Below are 21,937 nucleotides of genomic sequence, written 5' to 3'. Positions count from 1 at the left end.
TGAATATTGACGTGGACTAAATTGTCTTCTACTGGCGTGATGGAGAGAAATCAGAAGATGTTGTTCATCTTTCTTCCCCTCTTTCTTTCCCTCGTTCCATCTTTCTCAGAGAGAATCCTTTGTAATGCCAGAGACTCGCTGACCCACAGATCCTTGAAAACACTTTCAAACAGGGTGCAGTGCCACAGGATACAGTCATTGCGTGTGATCAAGATCTGATGAACGTTACTCCCTGACTGCAGCTTGTACAGCCCACTCTACTCACAACTAGTGGAAACAACCCTTAAACACTACACACTCTACCATGGAGGCAGTTTGCACGGCTAATTTGTCTCCAGTTCCTCTCATGCTGGAGTCTCGTCTCAATTGCCGTTCTTACAATTCACTTTTCTCGTCACAGCTGAATAATAATAATAATTTCTAAAAATGCCCCAAATAAAGGGCTCTTCTGAGCGCATTCCTTCATGGCGCCCTCTGTGGTTTCCGAGTTCATAAAGTGTCTCCGTAGGCCCATCATGGAGGCATTAGTCCAGGTCACATGATGTCTGTCACATGATCCTCCTCCATGGTCACCTGACACACCATTGCTGAATCATAGAAGGGCCCTGCAGTCACATGATGCCAGCAAGACTGGATATACATATTATATTACATTCTTGCTGTGATGGCTCCGTAGCCTTCAGTGTAAGTACCTATATAGAACGTGCTTGGCTATCCCTCTCCCACTCTCTACTCAGCCGGCTGTTAGCTCTCAGACAGGTACTTCCCTGCAGAAACATAAAACAAGAAATTTGGAACATATGGGTAATGTCAGATATAAACCAAGAAGGATGTGAGATAAAGACAGGGAAAGCATGTATTAGAGAAAGGAAAAGAAAGAGAGAGAGATGTGCATACACAGATACAAAGATAGATACGTGTATATGCATAGATAAATGAAAAATATATTGAAATATATGAAAATATGCACATACAGAATAAATTAATAGATAAGAACATAGATAGATAGAGAGGAATAAATATAAAGCGAAGACAGAGAAAGCAGAACATATGTGACCGTGCACCTCAAAACGAACATAAAGTCGCATACACTGATTTTGCGTGAGGACTGAAAATAAGTGAAATGGGTCAACCTAGCCGAACTTGACTTTTTCATATTTTCTGAAAGAGCGGGTCTTCTTTTACATTATGCTAAAATTTGGCATCATAAAACGGGCAGGAAAGTGTGTTTTTTTAGCAGTTTATCTCGAACATTTTCGGTAGAATAGTGTGATTAGGTGTGTCTTACGAATCCCTTTTTCATTTCTGAAAAACCTTGTCCACACTCTTCACTTTCAACTCTAATAACTTTTGAAAGGATGGCGCTACTACTTTGAAAGTTGGCATTAATTATGGACAGAATGTGTTAATGAGGCATGCTTAATTTCAGTTTAATCTGATAATCCCTTCATTGTTGTTACTCTGGTGGTTTACTTCCTGTTTTTTGTCCCATTCATCGCACAGCCAGCACGGTTTGGCAAAGATTAAGCGCTTGAATAGACACTGTACTTCAGAGCCTCTTTTCTCAGTTCACACTTTTTCTGAGTTTATATATATATATAACACAGTGCTTATATAGCGCATATCACTACCGTGGTGTCTCTATGCGCTTTAAGGAGAGGGATGAAGTAGAAAGAAGAAATGCAGTGTACAATATGTGTACCATAAATGCAGAACCAAACTCATTCATAATACTTTTTGAACAGAAATGTCTTGAGAGCAGTTTTAAACTTTAACACTGTGGGAGCTTCTTTTATATAACACGGAACAGCGTTCCACAGTGTGGGAGCAGCATGGGCAAAAGATCGCTCACCATAAAACTTTGTTGTGATAATAGGACATTGGAGAAAATTTTTCTGAGTTGATCTTAAATTACGAGAGGGAGCGTACCTGACCAAGAACTTTATAATACTGAGATATTCTGGTGCCATTGAATGGCGGCACTGATAAGTCAGTAACAGTATCTTGAAAACTATACGTGACTGAACAGGAAGCCAATGGAGATGTTTCAAAATGGGGGTTATGTGAGAATTCTTCTTTGTGCGGGTGATCAATCTTGCAGCTGCATTATGAATTGCCTGGAGTTTATGTAACTGTGAGTCAGAGATATTATACAACAAACTGTTACAATAGTCTAAATGACATATAACAAAAGCCTGAACAAGCTTCTTAGTGGTCTTAACATCCAAAAACTGACGAACTTTTCCAAGCTTATATAAAGCGAAGGATGCTGATTTACATTTCTCTGAAACAAATTTGTCCATGACCATATTCTGATCGAATATCACACCAAGGTTTTTGGCTGTTTTACCAGGTACAATGGAAGTACTGTCAATCTTTATAGCAGGAAGTTCCATTCTTCTGCGAAATCGAGATGTAAGGTGTAAGATCTCAGTTTTTTCATCTTTCAGTTTAAGACCATTTTGGATTGACCATAGTTTAATCTCTTTGATACAACATTCTACTCGAGAGATTGCATCCTGCATGTTACAAGGTTGAAATGAAATGTATATCTGAGTATCATCAGCATAACACATCCCTGACATTCGGTTGGACATGATAATATCGTGTAAAGGAGAAGAATACATGGTAAACAACATTGGGCCAACCACAGAGCCCTGGGGGACACCGATATCTAATACATGAGCAGAGGATTCTAACTTCTCTATTACAACTGTCTGCCTTCTCTGCTTCAAGTATGATTCAAACCATTTATAAGTAAGAGATGTGATACCAAACTTGTGTTGCAGCCTTTGTGCTTTCTTTCCAACATTTAGATAAGTTAGGAGAGTCCATTTGATTTGAGTTATACATCATTTTAAAGCTTAAAGTCTGCTCTTTAAGAATATGGTCTTAACTAAAATTCATATCTGGCGAATTTTTGTTTGTTTTGAGGTGCAGGGTCACATATATGCACGGAAAGAGAGAAGAAAGAAAAGAGCTGTAATATACCAAAGTGATATAATGACCCAAGTATGAAACTTAGGAAAACTCTTCAAAAAACTTGATAAAAAGAGAGAGAGAAAGAGAATGGGACGAATCAAAGGGAAAATATAACATCACAACAAAGAGAGGAGACACTGAGACAATAATAGAACAAAGAAGAAGAATCAGAGTGCCAGAAAGAGGTTAACAAGAGAATAAAGATGAAACCTAAAGCAGATGTTTTTATGCACGACTGCCATCAAGTATGATATAGATTGGCCTGACAGATGTTGAAAGGGTTTCTTCTAAGCATCAACCACAAACAACGTCACCTCAAGGGTGACTTTATTTGGGATAATTACCAGTACATCTGCCACTTCATGAACTACAAGATTCCCTGTCTTACATAACAACATCTGACTCCAGAAATCTTTGTATGGTTTCTTCCAATTTATGAGCGGCAACAAAATTATCTGAAGGTTGGCTTTGTGTGGTGCAAAAACAGCGTGACTATAGCAAGACACAAGATTCCATGTTCCACATAACAACATCTGATTAATTACTGGCAGAGAGTACCTGAACCAGTAAAATGCCATGCACGCACAACCATGATTACAGCTCTGATGATTCAGGCACCCTTGAAAGTCTACACATATCATCTACACAAAGAGAAAGATAAAGAGAACGGAAGCGCCATCCCCCACCCCCGCTTTAACAAAACAAAAGTAAAAAATGCAAAATAATCACCTTGTGGAGGCGCTCTTCTAGTTTTTACTTGAGCCCTACATGCACAGTGTTTTGGCCTACTCTACGAAATACAGAACATATATAGGGCTGACTACATACAGTTGTTGCTCTGTCATGGAATGCCACACGCCATTACTACTCAATAAAAAGGAGAATAAATTGCTGCTTCGGTTTGCATGGTTCGTGCCGATACCTTGACAATTACTGCAAAAAGCTGTCATTCTTGCAAGGGTATAATTTTTCCGAAGTCCGTGAGTCATTTTGGGGCTACAAATTTAACAACACTTGAAAAATATCCCACCTGGGTCCTGTTTCATAAAAAGTTGATATGATAGCAACTCTTGCTGGGATGGCAAATGTCATTGCAACAACAAGAACCCAGCTTCCTGATTGGCTGTTGCTATGGGAAGTTGCCATTCCAGCAAGAGTTGCCATCCTAACATCTTTTATGAAATGGGGCCCTGATCTCAATCGCATTATGTATCCTTGTGCACTCAGTTGTACATTCTAAGTAAATTTATAGTACAGTGGCGGGGCGAACAGATCTATGATAGCCTCGGAGTCAAATCGCAAAAACAACATCTTGGGAAAATGTCTGTGACCTCCACATTTGCGAAAATATCTGTTTGCGAAAATAACAGCTTTTACAGTACAGCAGAAGTACAGTCAGAAGAGGGCATTTACCTGCACTGCAGAAAATCTTTCCACTAACCATGGGGACTACTGTAAAACAAGATATTTTCGCGGCACGAAATTTTCACGAACTGGAGCCGACGGCCTTTTTCGCAGCATGAAATTTTTGCGAGTTGCCTTTATCATTCAATGCATATAGTGTAGACAAGAACTTTCGCGTGCATTTTAATTTCGCGAATCTTGGCTCTCGCGAAATTAAAATGCATGCGAACATTCCTCGTTTTACAGTAATTGAATGCACTGAAATTCAGCCTCACCTGTACAGAACCTCTTTTTGACCAGTGACAGTCGGTAGGAGGTGTTGAGAAGGTCGATGTCCACGCCAGATAGAGTGGCGCCCTCGCTGCTGAACTGGACGGCCAGCGTGGCCGGCTTGCTGGGCCCCTCGGCCAGCTCGAACCTGGCCCGCAGGGACCCCGACTCGCTGGTGGGTGAGATCTCTCCAAGCTTCCATAACACACGCTTGCTCTCCGATGACCTGGATAGAAAGACAAGGAGCATAACATCGTTTGCTTTTACTGAGGGTACTACAGAGGGTCCTACAAAATAAAACAAAATTTCCTCGTATTTTCCTATATGTAGGAAAAAATGGGAATCATAAAACATATGGTGAAGAAATGAGCAGAACACAAATAATTCTGAAATGCGCTACATAAAAAGTAATTATTATCATTATCATTATTCAGGTGCAAGTTGCTTCACTTTGTCTCCCTCTGCAAATTGAATTTGTTGATCTACAGATCAGCAGTTGCGATCTTACCAAATTTAATTTGTAGAGGGAGACAACGTGAAGAAACTTGCACCTGAACCTTCACCCCTCTGAATGATATCTTTCTTTCTTTCATTATCATTATTATTGCGCTATCAATCTATAGTACATGTATATTTGAATAATCAAAGGGTACTTAACATCTCATTTAACCTTTCCAATGCCAAAGAGTCAGAATGTGCACAAATGTCACACACTATACCTATGGACAATGAATTAATGTGGCACACAGAGGCTTAAATACATTACACATGGCCGGTGGAACCGTCGGGGCCGTGGGGGCTCGGGCTCCTACACTTTTTGTGCACCATACAAAGGAATACATAAGGTGTCATCACTTTGGGCTCCCACACTTTTTTGAACCTGGAAGTACGTAAGTGGCAGTAAATAGAAATAGATAGAGATCTTGAAGTGTGAGCGCGGTAAGGTTATGTTTTTCCAATGAAGACCCTTTTTTTTTTTGCCTTTCAGCAGCTGAAAAAAAAAACGGAAATGGAAGGGGGAGAGATGAGCTGAGGACTTTTGTTTTTTTTTTTGCTTGTCAGCTGAAGAAACCCGGAAATGGAAGGGGAGAGATGAGCTGAGGACCTGTTGTTTTTTTCTGTTTTTTTTTTTTGCTCGTTAGCTCATGAAACCTGGAAGCGGGCTCCCCACTTTTGAAAACACTCTGCCGGCCCTGTTACACACATACATACATACATACATACATACATATATGCACATACATGTATTAAACATGCATACTCACATATAACTGGTGATCACTTTTTAACATTCCCTTAACACTCTTCAAGATTGAATCCTGCCTTATACATTGTAGAAATTTATTTAAAAAGAAAATAGAAAGAAGGGCAAAACTCTTGACCATGCAAGCTTCCCCCTCCCCAACTTTCATATAATTTCACAAACAGAAAGAAGAGAAAAAGAACAAGGCCAGGAGAATTTTTATGTATCCATTTTAATGGCTTCCAGTGATTGCAGTCTAGAGAGCCTGCAGTGAGGTCACTCCTCACGTCACAGATCAGACATCTTCACCATGATCTACATGATAAGACTTGTTTGTTACAAGATGTTGTCCTTAAAGAAGAAGCCCCCTCAAAATAAAATATATATACTAAAAAAAAAAACATTTTGTGGAGGAAGTCATTGCAAAAGAGTGAATCACTGTTTGCGAATAAACTTGTAGAAAATTTGACAATCTGTTCAAAGGACATGAATTTTTAAATGTTTTGGTTTATTCCATGTACTCCTCTCTACACATGGGAACTTTCCAAGAATTTGTGATGTTACAAGTACAGAGTGATATAAATACTGTTTCACTACATGAATTTTTCTAGTTCAAAGAAAAAAAATATCAATTTCTCTTGTTCATATAATGTGAGGATTTGAAAAGTTCCTTTACATTTTCTTATACAGTATGTATTTTCCTTTTTATCATACTTGTTTTCATCTATGTGCCTGTTTTGATAAGTTTACGGTCTATCTTACAAAAACTTCTTACTTTTAGGAACTTTTTAGGCATTGGTAAAATCCTGTGTAGTATGTGTTACAAAACACTGAAGTCAAGATAAATTGTCAATTGTATTGCTCTCTTACACCCCCCAGGGTTTCTGGAAGATGCTGAAATTAAATTTTTTACACAGGATAGAAATGTCAGAAATGTCTTTGTTTCTCTCAGCAAGAACCTGTACACCTTTGGAATGATATGCATTGTATTACATATGCCATTTCAGCATGAAATATCATCAGAAGATGAAATTTGAAAAAAGTGAGTTTGGAAGACCTGTAAACAATTTGACCACACTGGTCATGAGGTTGTCATGAGGTTGCTTGACATTGATCGAGTCCTGACTTTGCTGCAGCCACGCTGAATTTATCAATCAAACCAGGGTGCGGCGGTCAGCACTCACCATGTGGCCGCTGGCTTGGACTGCATGACGGTCACTCCGCCGTCCACGGGCACGATGAGGGATACGCCGGTCAGCGACTTGGCCTTGTCCATGGCCGAGGCATTGTAGGCGTAGTCCACTCTAAGGTCAGTCGTCGTGGCCTCACACTTCCAGTAGCTGGAGAGGTGGAGGGGCGTTGACTTACCCTCCGCCTCTGCCTTAACCTATAACAGACAAAAGGAGAGACTGTGATCATGATGGCATTGAGTATCAAATAAACTTAAAGATCTCTCAAAAGGCTCCTCCAAGAGAGGGCAATTCTATCAACTTTTTGTTTTCCTCTGTCTCACTTTAAAAAACACAATTGTTACATTGGTTTTAATATCCTGGAGAAGCCACGACAGGTCAGTGGCCACTGCTTCTTCCTCCACACTTAGAAGTTTTCTAACATCATCATCATATGTAGAAAACACACACATGCATTCTGTGTGTTTTGTATACTATTTTCACACATCACCTTATTCAAATTGTGGAAATAAATGAAATGGAAAGAAAAAATTAACCCTCCTCCCCTCCTCCCCTCCTCAATCAAAAAAAAAAAGTTCTGCTACCCCTGACTAGAAATGCAAGAATAGCTATTGTGACATGCACGTGTTTATGTACTGCCACGCAGCACATAAATACATACACAAGATGCAAACTAGCATCTGTACTCCACGATCATCAATCTAACCACTCGTGAAATCATCAGGAAATCCTCATAGGAAAAATAAAAAGACTTGCTAGATATATGGCACATACAGTACCTGATAGTAAACTATAAAGGGAATCAACAATATAATGAGGTAAGCGTTATTGGACACGTCGGTGAAAATCCAAACCGACGTGGGAGGTTACCTGATATTTGAGGATATCGACATTGAAGTAGGAGGCAGCTGCATTCTTCTCCACTTGGTGCTTGAGTAAGGTGACTAGGTTGGACATGTTAAAGATATACGCTGTACTCTCTGATGTAGACTGCGTGGCATCACTGAAGAGAGCAGAACAGAATTTGATACATGAGCAGATAGTTGGCATTGTATAATTTTATCATACCTTTTCTTTTGCAACAATTCTCTGTATAAAGCAGAAAAAGACTAAATTTGGATAAGTCAAACAAGAATGAGAATATTCATACGATAAAAATATATGAATGGGGATTGCAAAAAAAACCCACACAAATTGTTTCATGAGAATTTGACAGAACACAATCAAAGATACATATGAACCTTTGTCATCAATGTAACAGAATATACTAAGAAAAAAAAGGCCAGAATTCATAAATCTATTCATCAAAGTAAACCTTCAAATGGCATCTCTTCCTGTTCTTTTAGCCTGTACATTACACCCAGTGATTTTACATCATGATGTATGCATCACATGTCCATGTGCCCACAGAAGATGTCCAGGAAATAAGCTCAAATGGTTCTTCATTAGATTTAGTACTATGCACATTTGTCATATTAGGGAATGGACAATGCATGGACAAAGTGCTCCTGTTTAAAGGGAAAGGGGACACAGCAACCATTGTAACAAAATTTTGTTACAATGAAGTAAATATTCAAGTCCGAAAATCATCATCTATATAATGTTTACATATTCCATTCGTTTGGTTATAACAAAATTTTGATATTATGAAAAAAAACCAAAAAAAACTGCCAGTCGCATGGAATTCGTAATGACAGGAGTTGCCAATACATAAATGTACGTATTTAACATCAATTGGAGGATTACATACAGAGAACATGTTCCTGACAGTCTCTCTTAAAATACCATTTAATTCCAAGAGTGTGCCAAATGGCCTGAATTATGCATCAGGTGTGTGAACACGCTGCTAATCATTTACCTGGTAATGAGCTGTTTGTTGGGTAACACTTGTTCTAACCGACTGGTGTTTTTGACTTTGAAGGCAAGCATGGGAGGTTGGGGGTTAGAGGTCAGGGCCTGGATGATGCCTGCTGGGAAGGACAGCATCAGGTCACCGGTGATCTTGACCATACACCTGGGACGGAGAGACAGAACGAGTGACAGATTATTAACCCTCTCCCAGTGAGAGTCTGAAACTCCCTTTAAACTTTACATGAGACTTTCTATCACATTTCTACATACAAAGGGAGGGTATAGTTTTGGTTGAGATGGGTTTCAGGTTTCAAACATTTTTTCCATGAAGATAATGAGAAACCTCTCATGAAATATGGAAGAGCATATAATTCTATTAAAGAGAAATGCAAAATCTATTTGAAGAAAATGGGTTTTTAAATGGCTGACATATCCAACACAAAGAGGAATGCAAAATCTATTTGAAGAAAATGGGTTTTCAAATGGCTGAGATATCCAACACAAAGCAATCCTAATAAAAGGTGGGACCCACCTTTTACTAGGATTGCTTTTTTTTACTTTGATTTTGGATATCTCAGCTATATCAAAACTACTTTTCATCAAAAACAAATGTTGATTTCCTCTATAATAGAATTGTATGCTCTTTTACATTTCCTGAAGTGGTTTCTATGTATCTTGCAAAAAATTAAAAAGTTGAATCCTCATCTCACTTAATACTATACAATCCCTTTAACCAACTGATCAGACTAGTTTAAAGCATTGCTTCAAAATGCAATCTCTACTTGTCGCAACAGATGGAGAAAAAAAGTCCCCTTTAACGACATAAATAAACACTGATTATTCAGTGTTTTAATAGTAGCCAAGATAGAAGTCATGGGCATAGATACTCAGGCTGGATTCAAACCAACAACATCCTGACTGCTAGATAGAGATCATATCCACTAGACTACCGAGCTTCTGCCCAATAGCCAGTGATGGTTATGATCCCTTATAGCAGTGGGTACTGCAATTTTTATTCAAATCAAAGATTCTTGTGTATAACTGTTTTCATTGCAACTCATCTATTGCAACCCAGAGGATAGTAGTGAGTTGATGACATTAGTGAGTCAATGACATATTCACCTCAGCAAATTTGCTAATGAGGCTGCAACCAATACCATTATTTAGTAGGGGAACACACATAAAACTTTCCCATTTCACATGTTTCTTATTTAAAGGACAAGTTCACCTTCATATACATAAGGATTGAGAGAATGCAGCAATATTAGTAGAACACATCAGTGAAAGTTTGAGGAAAATTGGACAATCCGTTCAAAAGTTACGAATATTTTAAGTATCTGCGCAGTCACTGCTGGAAGAGAAGACTTCTACAGTGTATGATGTCACATGCGTACAACTATATAAGGAAAATAAAAAGAGAATTTCACAAAACTTTACTTTTTGAATAAAGTGCACAGTTCTTCGACTTGCTACTGACGTATGTTAAGGGTAATATTATTCCCCCTGCCTTCTAAAAGAGAGAAGTCGAGTGTTCTTTTGTTATGGGAGAAAAATGGAAATATGTTGAATTTTCTTTACTCTTTCTTTATATCGTTGTACTCATGTGACATCACAAGCTATAGTAGTCTTTTCATCCAGCTGTGACTGAGCAGAAAACTTCGAAAATTCATAACTTTTTAATGGATTGTCCGATTTTGCTCAAACTCTCACTGATGTGTTCTACTAATATTGCTGCATTCACTCAACCCACATGTTTATGAAGGTGAACTTGTGTCCTTTAATGTCCTTGCCCTTCCCCCCCCCCCTAAAAAAAACCCAAAAAACAAAACTGTTGGACTGCTTTAATGTCTTTTTGAAAGACAACTTGCACACTGGAGGAAACTGCACTTCAAATACAGAGAAGCAAAGTGCTGATGACTTGTTGCACAGATTCTCTCCCTCCAGGTAGCTATACTCACTTGGACTGGTCGTTGCCCTTGAAGTAGGCGTTGACGGACTCGGTGAAGGCCGCTGCTATGGGTATCGTGTCACTCATCCCCAGGGTGAGGGGGCTGGGCCCCCTGGACCCGCCCACCACGGTGGTGGCGTTGAACGGAGTCAGACCCGAGAGGGAGGAGTTACTGTCCTGCCTCGGGAGGTTGTGGCCCTCTCCCAGCGGAGGAGACTGGATGAGGAGGGTAACCATGGCAACACAGGAGAAGATATCTTTAAAACGTGGATGCCCTACCAGTTTGAGATGTTCATCATATTGCTAATGGTACTAGAATATCAACCTCTTGTGAAACCACAAAGTTCATTATTTGAAGTATTTCACTGATGGAATTTGTTTTCTATTAGGGCTTTAGTTGCCATGGATGAACCCATTCATATTTTGTTCCCCCCCCCCCCCACCTCCTTCTGGAAGCTAGGAGTAGACTTTCATTAGTTACGTTCAGACGGCAGGCCCTAACCTCGAGGTTAGGAAACCTCGAGGTTTAGCTCTTGCCCCCTAACTACGACGTGTGTCCACACGACGAATCTAAACCTCGAGGTTACGATACCTCGAGGTTAAGCTTCTGCCCCTCGTAACTACGAGTGGGTCCCACTCGATGTTAAAACCACAAAACCGGAAGTTTCAGCCCACACTGCTAACAAGGCGTCTATTTATTCTTTAGTCCAACCCTGTCGGACTCGCTTACAGATACTCTTTTTCGCTGTCATGGTATGCAGAGATAGCACTGCACTGATGACTTTTTGCCTTTATGAAGATATTCATCGAAAACATTTTTTTAGCGTTGGAAAAGAATATGAAATACAGTAGCGAGTTCGACGTGTTCAGTTTCAGAGATCAAGCGCATGGGAAGAAAAGATGATGTTGTTGTGTCGTGCGTCATAGGTTTTTCACGTGTAGTGTATTTGTGGTGTACGTTTGGGAGGTTGACCCGGAAGCAGAGGGAAATTGTGGGGGCTGGGGTTTACGGCGAGGTCATCCACTCTTAACTTCGAGTTCGTTGTTTTTTGTGTCCACACGGTGCTTAACTACGAGTGGGGACCCCCCGCGGCTCGTGGTTAGAGCGCTAACCATAAGATTTCTCGTGGCTCGAAACATCGAGCAAACCTCGAGGTTTGCTAACTACGAGTGCGTCTTCACGGTCCCTAACTACAAGCTCTAACCTCGAAGTTTCCTAACTTCGAAGTTACGGGCTCCCGTCTGAACGTAACTATTATCTTCCTCTCCCAATTGTCCTTGAAAGATTAAAAGTCTGTAAACAGCCCGTCATCGTGTCAGAATCTCTCCATTCCTGTGTCAACTTTTTGACCGTTGTATTTTACTGAAGAATATTTCCTATAATTCTGACTGGGTATTAAAATCACAATATTTTCTCCCCCCCCCCAAAAAAAAAAAAAAAAAAAATCTCACATCACCATGTAACATACAAAAGATTCCTTTTCATCATTCTTAATTATTCATGACTAAAATTACACAACTGAGAGCATGAAAAAATTATGCCCTGTCATCCACCAACTTCCAACAAAACTCTTCCTGGAAAGATGCCTATGCTGCACAGTGCAAAATGATGCAGTTCCTAGGCAAATCATCACCCTGCAAACAAATGATGCGGTTACTACGGCAACCCACTGACCTGCATTCCGCTCTGGGGTCTGGACGAGGGTCTGGCGGGGAGGGTGGGGATGTTCCCCGATGACGCTGCTGCCGCTGCAAACGTGCTGCCTATACTGTGCCTCTGTTTGGCCGGGAGGGCGGGGGGGCAGCGAATCGCTCAGCGTCGTCGGACTCTGAAGTAGGTCTACTGGGAGTCGAGGAAGGTGTGCGTGAAGGGCGGAAGGTGGGAGAGTGGGTGGGGGAGAGATAAGAAAAAAAATAATCATAAAATCTGAACACTTAGGCAACAGGAACACAACGTCTGATTTCAAATTGTGCATCGTATTGCAAACACACACTGATCAGAGTTATAAAATATCTGGCCTCTAAACATCAACATACTATTAAAAACCAGGGAGATTCCAAACAACATTCAGGGAGATACATGTACTTCTGTGTTACACTACATGCAACTCAGGAGGTGAAATAACAATTCAGGGAGAATGTTATCATTTCTTGTCAGAATATGGGGAGAGATAACAAATTGTTCATGGAGCTTTCTGCAGAATCAAGGAGACTTGGCCGGTCTGGAATATATGTACAGGTGACTGGTAGAACTGGTAACATTCAAACCAAGCAATAACAAAAGGGATGAGGTAGACTTTGTAGGGGGGGGGGGGGGGGTAAAGGGCAAAAACATGATTACAAACTTGTACATTTTGGGAGGTTGGGGAAAAAACCAGCATTAGCCTTGGACAAAACATAAAATGCTGTGCTACATATCTGGCACAGCAGTATCCAATAGACGGAAACCTCAAAAGACTATGGCATGAACGGTATATTTATACTAGACATCACATGCCACAATAACAACTGCATACAAATCATAGCAATGTGTGTAAATCTCACAATTAGAACAATGTGTGTATATCGCTAGGTACTGCACTACTGCAAACTTGGGAAACATTCTATGTATAGATAGACACAATATTGATCAGTCACTAAGGAACACATACTACACATGCAGGTTTGTTTGTTGGTCTGGTTTTATTTTCTGTAACACACACATTGCACATTTTGGTCCAACAAACTGTACATTTATGTTGAAGTAAATAGGGAAGGTAAAAGTGAAAAGTTTAGAAAGAATCTGTAAGGCAAAGGCATCAGAGCAACAGGTGCACTACACAGGTGAATGTTACATCACAATAACTGCCATTTTCTCATGTGTTAGATTCCAGACATACAGATATTTTGCAATAGGTACCATAACATATTCAGTATTCATCCACCTTTCAACCACCAGTTCACATGAAGAAAAAATAGGCATGCATCTTCAAAATGTTTGCTTTTTCTTTTGTTATTTTTCTGTGTGTGTGTGCATAGCCTTCTGTGCATAATGTTTTGTGAAAAATAGCTGAAACTGTAGAGAAAAGACAGCCATTGGTATCACATGGACAGCAGGACAAGTGAGATAAATAATGCACATATTTTCACACACATATACAGAGACTCCAACCCCAAGCACCTTCTGATCTGGAGATTCTCCCGCCTGCACCCCTAGCAAATGGGAGGCACCAACTTGATGCGCACATCACAAGCGTGAATTGAAGCTCCTTGCGGCCGGGGTCCAGGGCCCTGGAAGCTCTAGCATTCTAGATGCTCTTTAGTGCTATCTAAGGCCTTTTTTTTTCAACATTCGATGACACAAAGTAAGAAATCATTTCAAGCGGGAGACACAGGGCCAGGGCGGGAGAAATTAAATCTCAAGTGGGAGAATGGGAGATTTTGCAAAAATGGGCTTTCGGCAGGAGATCTCCCGTCGAAAGCGGGAGAGTTGGAGTCTCTGCATATATACAATGTACATTCTTGTGTATACAGGAGCCTGCAACATTTTGTATTTAGTGGGACTACACTGCATGTGAAAGCCTTTTCAACTGGAATAAGAATTCTATTACATAACACTTCGTACAAGCTTTCAGAGGGTTAGCATATTCCTGCGTGCTTTGGCAGAGAGATCACACCAAGGAAATTCAAAGTCTTTTGTTATGATAATGAGTTTAGCACCCCGGTCCCTATAAATAGCAGGTATTCCCACTATTCGACATCTTTTCTTCGTGTGTTCGGCAGAGAGTTAGCTTGCACAGTGCAACTGTGCGTTATAAGCTTCGCTTACTGATCTTTTTCGACGTGTGACAAACCTGAGTGATACAGAAGACAACGGTTCACAGCCGCCGGTATCGGGGCTGTATATCAGGTAGAGCTGCAGCCTAATCTTTCGGCGCAGAAGAGTGAGATTCAACGTTTATCGGCCCAATTATCTCGCTTTATGGATGGACAGATGTCTGTCTCCAAAACCTCTGAGCCAGCCCGCCATGCGCTGCATGCGGGAGCACTTCAGACTGGCTCCTTCGCGGTGTGACCGCGAAGTTGATTTACTGAGCACTTTGTGGAGTCAATCAGCCAGAATTCTGCAACCACTCACCTGCTCAGCTCCGACCCGAAGGCGGAGTTCGAGAGCTTAGTGCAGGCAGCACAGGCCGTGGGAGGCAGTGCAAACGCCGCTCCGGCGACCAGCTCATAGAGCTGGAAGCAGACAATTTGTATGAAGGCCCTGAGGAATTCGGCCTCGCAGTTTCTGATGGATTGACCGCTCAGCTGACAAGGCGGTCACATTGCCCCCGTAAAAGGAGAGCGTGGAAAAAAGAATCCATACACTACAGTACATGACGCCCTCGACGCCCCCTTTCGGTGTGTGCACCGAGAGTCGAGGAGCAAATGTGCACCTCGATCCCCGGGAAAACCGTCCAGCTGACAGAAGTGCAAAAGACGGTGATTCAGTGAATGTTCCCTTTAGTAAATGCTAAAATCACCCGGGAGCTGCAGACAGCAGCTAGGGAGCAATGGTCAGTCCATTCAGCCCCCGTTGCTTGACTGGCGGTCAACGGAATTACTCTGTGCGGTAAAATCCTCGTATGAGATGAACATGAGACCCGAGAGGAGCTCAAACTTGCTTTCAATCAGAAGTGCATGGGCATAATAATTTATGCAGTAGATCGATCTCCATAGGGAAAACGCTATTTGAGAAAGACTTGCAAACAACATGAAAAATGCTGGCGAGTCGCCCCTCGTGCGTGGGCCAAAAAGTCACCTTCTTCGACCGACCGCGTCGTCGGTCGTTCGGTAGCACGCGGATAGAACATACCGTCATATTTTCCAGCAACGCACCATCTAATGTAGAAAAACTAGTAAGTCCCCGTTTACATGCGGGACGACTCAGATTTTTCAAAGAGACGTGGTCTCTCATTATTTCTGATCCCTGGATTTCAGACACTATTTGTTGTTGCAAGATCTTATTTGACGGTTATCCCAACAAAAATTATTCCTCCTCAATTACATTGTACTACTGTCGGAGGAGGAAAATGCGGCAATTAATTTGGAATTTCTTTCGTTGCTAACCAGAAAGGGGCAACATCAGAAATTTCCCCAGGGGAAGTTTCATTTCTGTCCACTATATTCACAGTTCCAAAGAAAACCGAGGATCTCAGATCCTTCATTGATTTGAAAAATCTGAACTCGTTCGTTCAGTATGAGCATTTCAAGATGGAAATTTTTCGAAATGTTAAAGAAATCCTAATCAATGCAATCCGACTACTTAACGTCACTGGATCTCAAGGATGCATATTTTTCCATTCCTATTCATGAATATTATCAAAGTATTTGTTCTACGTGGAATGGTCGTATCTATTGTCTTACTTGCTTACCCTCTGGGTTAAGTTCAGCGCCAAGGGTATTTACTAAAGGAATGAAACCCGTTATTGCTTCTCTTAGAAGCAGAGGCATGAGAATAATGATTTATTTGGACGATATTTTAATTGTTTGCCCGCTCTAAAGAGGAGAGTATTGCTAACACGAACTGTGTTTTGGTTTTACTGGCATCATTGGGATTGTCATTAATTTTGGGAAGTCACAACATCTCCGACCTACTCAGGCTTTAATTTGGTGGCGAGCCATCTAGACAAAAAAAAAAAAAATGACAAGATAAGGAATCTTGGGCATCCTATTTTGTCGTCTCCCTCGACAAAAATTCGAGATTTAGCAAAGTTCATTGGTTTCTTTCTTCTCCATTTGACCCCGTACCGGCGGGTCGTTGGCATTATCGTGTTCTAGAGTCGTGCAGAACCAAAGCAGTGCAAGAATCAGGTGGTAATTTTGATGCATCTCTTTAATTCAATAAACAATAATGCCATTGAAGAAATTCATTGGTGGCTTCCCTTGCCATGCAAGGAATTTGGGTCCTGCATCGACATTCCTGTCATCCATTGACAATATTCGTACAGATGCCAGCACCTCAAGATGGGGTACACTCTGTGTAAATGATAATTCCCTTGCTCAAGGTGTCTGGTCTCGAGAGGAAGCTAATCTGCATATCAATGCGCTAGAATTACTGGCTATTCATCGAGGCCTTGCCTCCCTGTGCAACACCTCCCATAAGCAACACATTCATATTAAGTCAGATAACAGTGCAGCTGTCAGTTACGTCAGGAAAATGAGTGGTAGTATTCCATTACTTAATAAGCTGTCATATGACATTTGGGCGTGGTCGCTGGGTCGCTACTCTTGGCTATCCGTTTCCCACTTGGCTGGTGTTGCTCATATAGAAGCAGATAATTAATCTATCTCGGAGAGATATGAAGAATTAAATTAGTCTTCGTCCTGATACATATTTTCGTTGCTCTTATCTATACCTTCCTTCAGACCCGAAATTGATCTTTTCGCATCCAGTGCCAATAGGAAATTGGTTACGTACTTGTCTTGGGAACAAGACCCCTAAGGCTATCGATGTCTTTTCAATACCATGGGAATTTTTACATCCCTACTTTGTTTTTCCTCCACTTTGTTTTTGCCTACTTTCCAGGGTCCTTCCCAAGTCCGCAGGGACAATATTAACTGCCAGAGAGCAGTCTCGATCACCCCCTTTGTGGAGGACACAATCGTGGCTCCCGCTCACCCGCGATCCTGGCAGCCCCGCCCCTCCTACCACGGGACTGCCTGGTTCCCCTTCCCATTCCAATGCCCGAGCTGAGGTTACTCGCCTGACCCAGGGAGATATCTCTTCCCACCTCCCTGCCTGACCTATCTCAGCGAACGTTGGCGAGCATTAGGAATTTCAGAGCACACTTCCGAGCTCAGCACAAATTCATGGCACAACACCAAAAAACATTATAACTCAGCTTGAAAGCAGTGGATTAGTTGATGCCGCAAACAATCGCTTGAGCCATTTAGTTCATCTATCACCAATATCGTAATGTTTGTCTGACCAGCATGTGTTAGGGGAAAATACAGTTAAGGTAGATTCGTATCGATAAGCCTTGTCATCTGTGCTGCCCTCTTCTGACGGGTTTTCCGTGGGAAAGCACCCGTTTGTAGTACACTACCTGTGTTGAAAGGTAGAACCTCCCAAACCACGGTACACCACCACATTTCTTAAGTTTCTCAATTATGTTCATTAGGTAATAATGCAAGACTGTTACTTCTAAGCGAGAATTTGATTGCCCTGGTGACTCTTGTTTCAACACAGAGATTGCAGACTCTGAGTTTTTTGGACATTACATAATGTCAATTCCCAATGACAGTACAGTCTTTCACGTGGTTGAGTTATTGAAAACAACTACAGAAGAAGGGTATTGCCAACCAATCTATTAAATTGTCTTCTTTCCTCACAAACGAGAAGTTGTGTGTTTTATCAGTGCTCATGGAGTACTTAAGTCGAAAAGAACCCTTGCGTCAGGTTCACGGTGTGACTAAACTTTTTATTTCTACTAGAAAACCTCACAAAGAAGTAATCACTTCTACCCTGTCTAGGTGGTAAAAGGGCGCATTGAATAAGCAGGCATAGATACATCGGTTTTCTGCTCACATTTACCGCAGTGCCTCGAGTACTGCAGCTTTTAGTCAAGGCGTTACCATTGAGGAGTTGCCAATGCCAAAACCTTTCGAGATTTTTATTTTAAGCCAGTTCAAGAAGCAAAATTCGCTTCAATCATTCTCATTTCATCTTCACAAGTTATAAGGAAGATGGGGGACACGATACGTATGTAACTCACAGAAGCTGTCAAAACTATGCTGTTCTTTCCTCCTTGTGATCATGTGTTCATACGGAACATACACCTTGTCATGGTACTACTCAGATTGCTCACGAATAAAATTTGACCTATCATGAACGCCCATGTGCAGCAGTTTTTTGTTTCATTTGCCTGAAACATATCTCAATTGACAGTTTCTGCGTATCACTTTGAAGATGCTAACCCTCTGAAAGCTTGTACGAAGTGTTATGTAATAGAATTCCTAAATTATGCGAATAATATTATGAAGTATAATTAGAATTCTATTAATAACAATGAAGTACAAGATGAAGAGGGTCCCACCCAACGCGTTGCGGGTTCATAACATATTGTTTGATAACCCTCCCTCTCTCTTCTCGTCACAGAAACTGTCAACTCATTTGCCATACTACCTGCGGTCGCAACTTCCGTAACCAGGCTCATTACTTTACTGTCTGGCTTCATGCCTGTAAGATATATATGACTGATCCGGATGAATGATTGTTGATACGTATTCTGCTCAATGCTAGTGGAGACTGACGTTGAGTGATCGTGTGAATGTTTGGATACTGCCTCGTATACTTTAAAAAGATGTCGAATAGTGGGAATACCTGCTATCTATAGGGACCGGGGTGCCAAACTCATTATCATAACAAAAGACTTTGAATTTCCTTTGTGATCTCTCTGCCAAAGCACGCAGGAATATGCTAACCCTCTTCATCTTGTACTTCATTGTTATTAATAGAATTCTAATTATACTTCATAATATTATTCGCATAATTTAGGAATGTGTGAGGATGAAATGGAAGAGAAAATCAGGACACACACAAAATACTGAGACATCCTACTATGACAGAAATGTAAATGTGAGGTACAATGTCAGTGTTGATGGGTTGAAATGGGGGGGGGGGGGGAGGGGGAGAGGAGGAGGGGGAAATAAAATGTTGACTGACAGATCAACATATTTGCAACAGTTTCAGGTTTTAAGGATTACCAGCCAAGAGACAGCAAAGATCTGTTAGTATAAAACTCACATGTTAATCCAACAAAACCACTACTCTCTCTCTCTCTCAAAATTTAAGTGTAAAGAAATGGCATTCTTCACAATACAATATCTGAAATCTAATGAAGATATTACATCATGTAAACTCCATATCCAGAATAATGCTTTAGGAATCATATGAAACAGCCACCACAAACCCGTATGGTCTTTAAAAAAAAAGAAAGAAAAGGGTACATTTCAGTATAGTTAACAACAATGAGTGCAAAAGACTATATTTGTTTCCTTCTATTTCTTTTTAGTCAGCATTTTCAGTAAGTTTGCTTGTTTCTCCTTCATTACGCAACAGAAAAGAAATAATGCTTGTGTTGACATGGCACATAGAAGATTGTCATCAAGCCTGAAGTGTACAAAATACTTTACACTTCAGTTCACAGACAAAATAGGTGGGCAGGGAGCACTGGATTAGTCAGATTTGTATCTTTCAAGCCAAAATATGATGGAAATGACAGCAACAGAAAAAAAGGAGAAGAAGGTGAAATGTGTGCTGTTTGGAAAATTCATTGATAGGCAAACTTTGCCAGAGAGAAATATTTTTTTTTTGTACCACAGAAAGTTACTTTAGATGAATGCAGTGAACCTGATGCAACAGCCCAGATAATATTCAAAGGGATATTCCAGATTTTACTCAAGAGAATTCAAGCAACTATACATAAAGTTATAGCCATTAATATGTCCATAGTAGAGTTGGTTTATGCTGCATTAGAAAACTTATGCTGCAGTCAGTTGCATTGTATTCATTGCGGTTCAATAGCTACATTAAACATTATTACGAGTTCTCTTCTTTCTTTTTTTCAGGAGACATCTGAAGATGCATTTTCCATCTGGTCCCACATAAGATGCTTTAGGTGATGTAACATCCATTTTCTGATTTTTTCAAGAGAGAAAACAACTTGCCTTTGTGCAAATTTGAAAGTATCAAAATTTAAGTCATTTCTTATTACCCCCAATTTGGGGAGATTCTTTGGTGTGGTACATGTATCTCCAAAGCCTGGGCAATAAAAACTCCAAAATTACAGCTGTTTTAACATTCTTTTCTTCTTCTTTTTTGTCAGGAAAGGTGTTTACTTGGGTTTTCCTTTTTCTTTTCTTTCTTTTTTCTGGGAGAGTCCTGCATACTTGGGAGATCTGGCAGCTCTGCTTCACATGGCTTATATGCTACCATAATTGATGGTTTCTTTATTACGAGGTAACTGTCCTCAGATTTAAAAACATGAGAAAAGTGGTCTAGATCAGTTTCATATGTATGCAAAATTATGACAAGTTCATTCCTACAAACAATGTAAAAAACCAAGAGTGATGGGCACTGGAACAATTGAGTAAAATCAGCAAGAGCACAGGAACATTTTAATCAGGGCCCTATTGCTTAAAAAAGATGCAATCAAACGTAAGTCAGAAAATCTTTCATATACACATAAAGTCAAGTGTAATCCAATCAGAGTTGAGTATTCAGAGACTTATGTTTGATTTCTCGCCATATGTTTGATTTCAACTTTTACGCAAAAGGCTCAGATGTATTCACTCCCAGTATATTCTGGGCACTCCATTACCATAGTGTTGCACAAATGTGGTGCACTATGAGCTAAACAAGGTGCATTCTCCATTTTTCATACCATAAGCCATCTATTCACACACATGTGCTCACTACAGCCAGTTAGAAAACATCGTGCAGTTTTTCACTAGCTTATATGAAACAAGTGAAATGGGAAATTAATTAAACTTAAATCCCATGGCCCAACTTTGGGAATATTCAAGAGGCTGCATAGTCTTTTTTTTTCATGCACACAAGAAGTCAAAGTCACATATAATGCCAGAATTGAAGAATATTTCAAATACAAATTCCTCTATGGCCAAATCAAGCTTCCAAGGGATTACGTTTTGCTTTTTTTTTTTTTTTTTTTGTTGTTGCTTCTTGCTTGCTTGCTTGCTCGTCTGTTTTTGGCAGATAACCTGATTATTGTACAGGTCTAGCAAACAACTCCTGAATTATTTTTCTTTCTCTCACACTATCCCTCTGCCTGCATGGGAAGCTCTCTGCCTACATGTAATATTGTATTAACCTAAATTTGCTCACCAACATTGTACAGTAAACATGACAATGTGCATAACATTGCACTCCGTTGCCAAAAATTAAGTACAGCTTTCAATATTCATCAAGATCACCATTATTACACAGGGACTTCTAGCACACAATGGGCATTACCTGAAGTCTATACTAACTTGCATAAAAGTGCAAAGTCAGGACATTCATCA

The 21,937-nt window shown here is 40.5% G+C and overlaps 1 pseudogene; it reads right to left on the bottom strand.

The window, feature by feature from the left end:
• Window positions 1–564: 564 nt before the first annotated feature.
• Window positions 565–21,937, bottom strand: part of LOC139709187 (F-BAR domain only protein 2-like) — a 169,081-nt pseudogene continuing 147,708 nt past the window's right edge.

Source organism: Diadema antillarum, unplaced genomic scaffold, assembly GCF_040938485.1.
Source record: "Diadema antillarum isolate AM-2024a unplaced genomic scaffold, OU_Dant_1.0 seq00001411_RagTag, whole genome shotgun sequence".
Classification (NCBI taxonomy): Eukaryota; Metazoa; Echinodermata; class Echinoidea; order Diadematoida; family Diadematidae; genus Diadema; species Diadema antillarum.
Note: the sequence above shows the minus strand (reverse complement) of the source record. Positions and strands in the feature narration are given on the sequence as shown.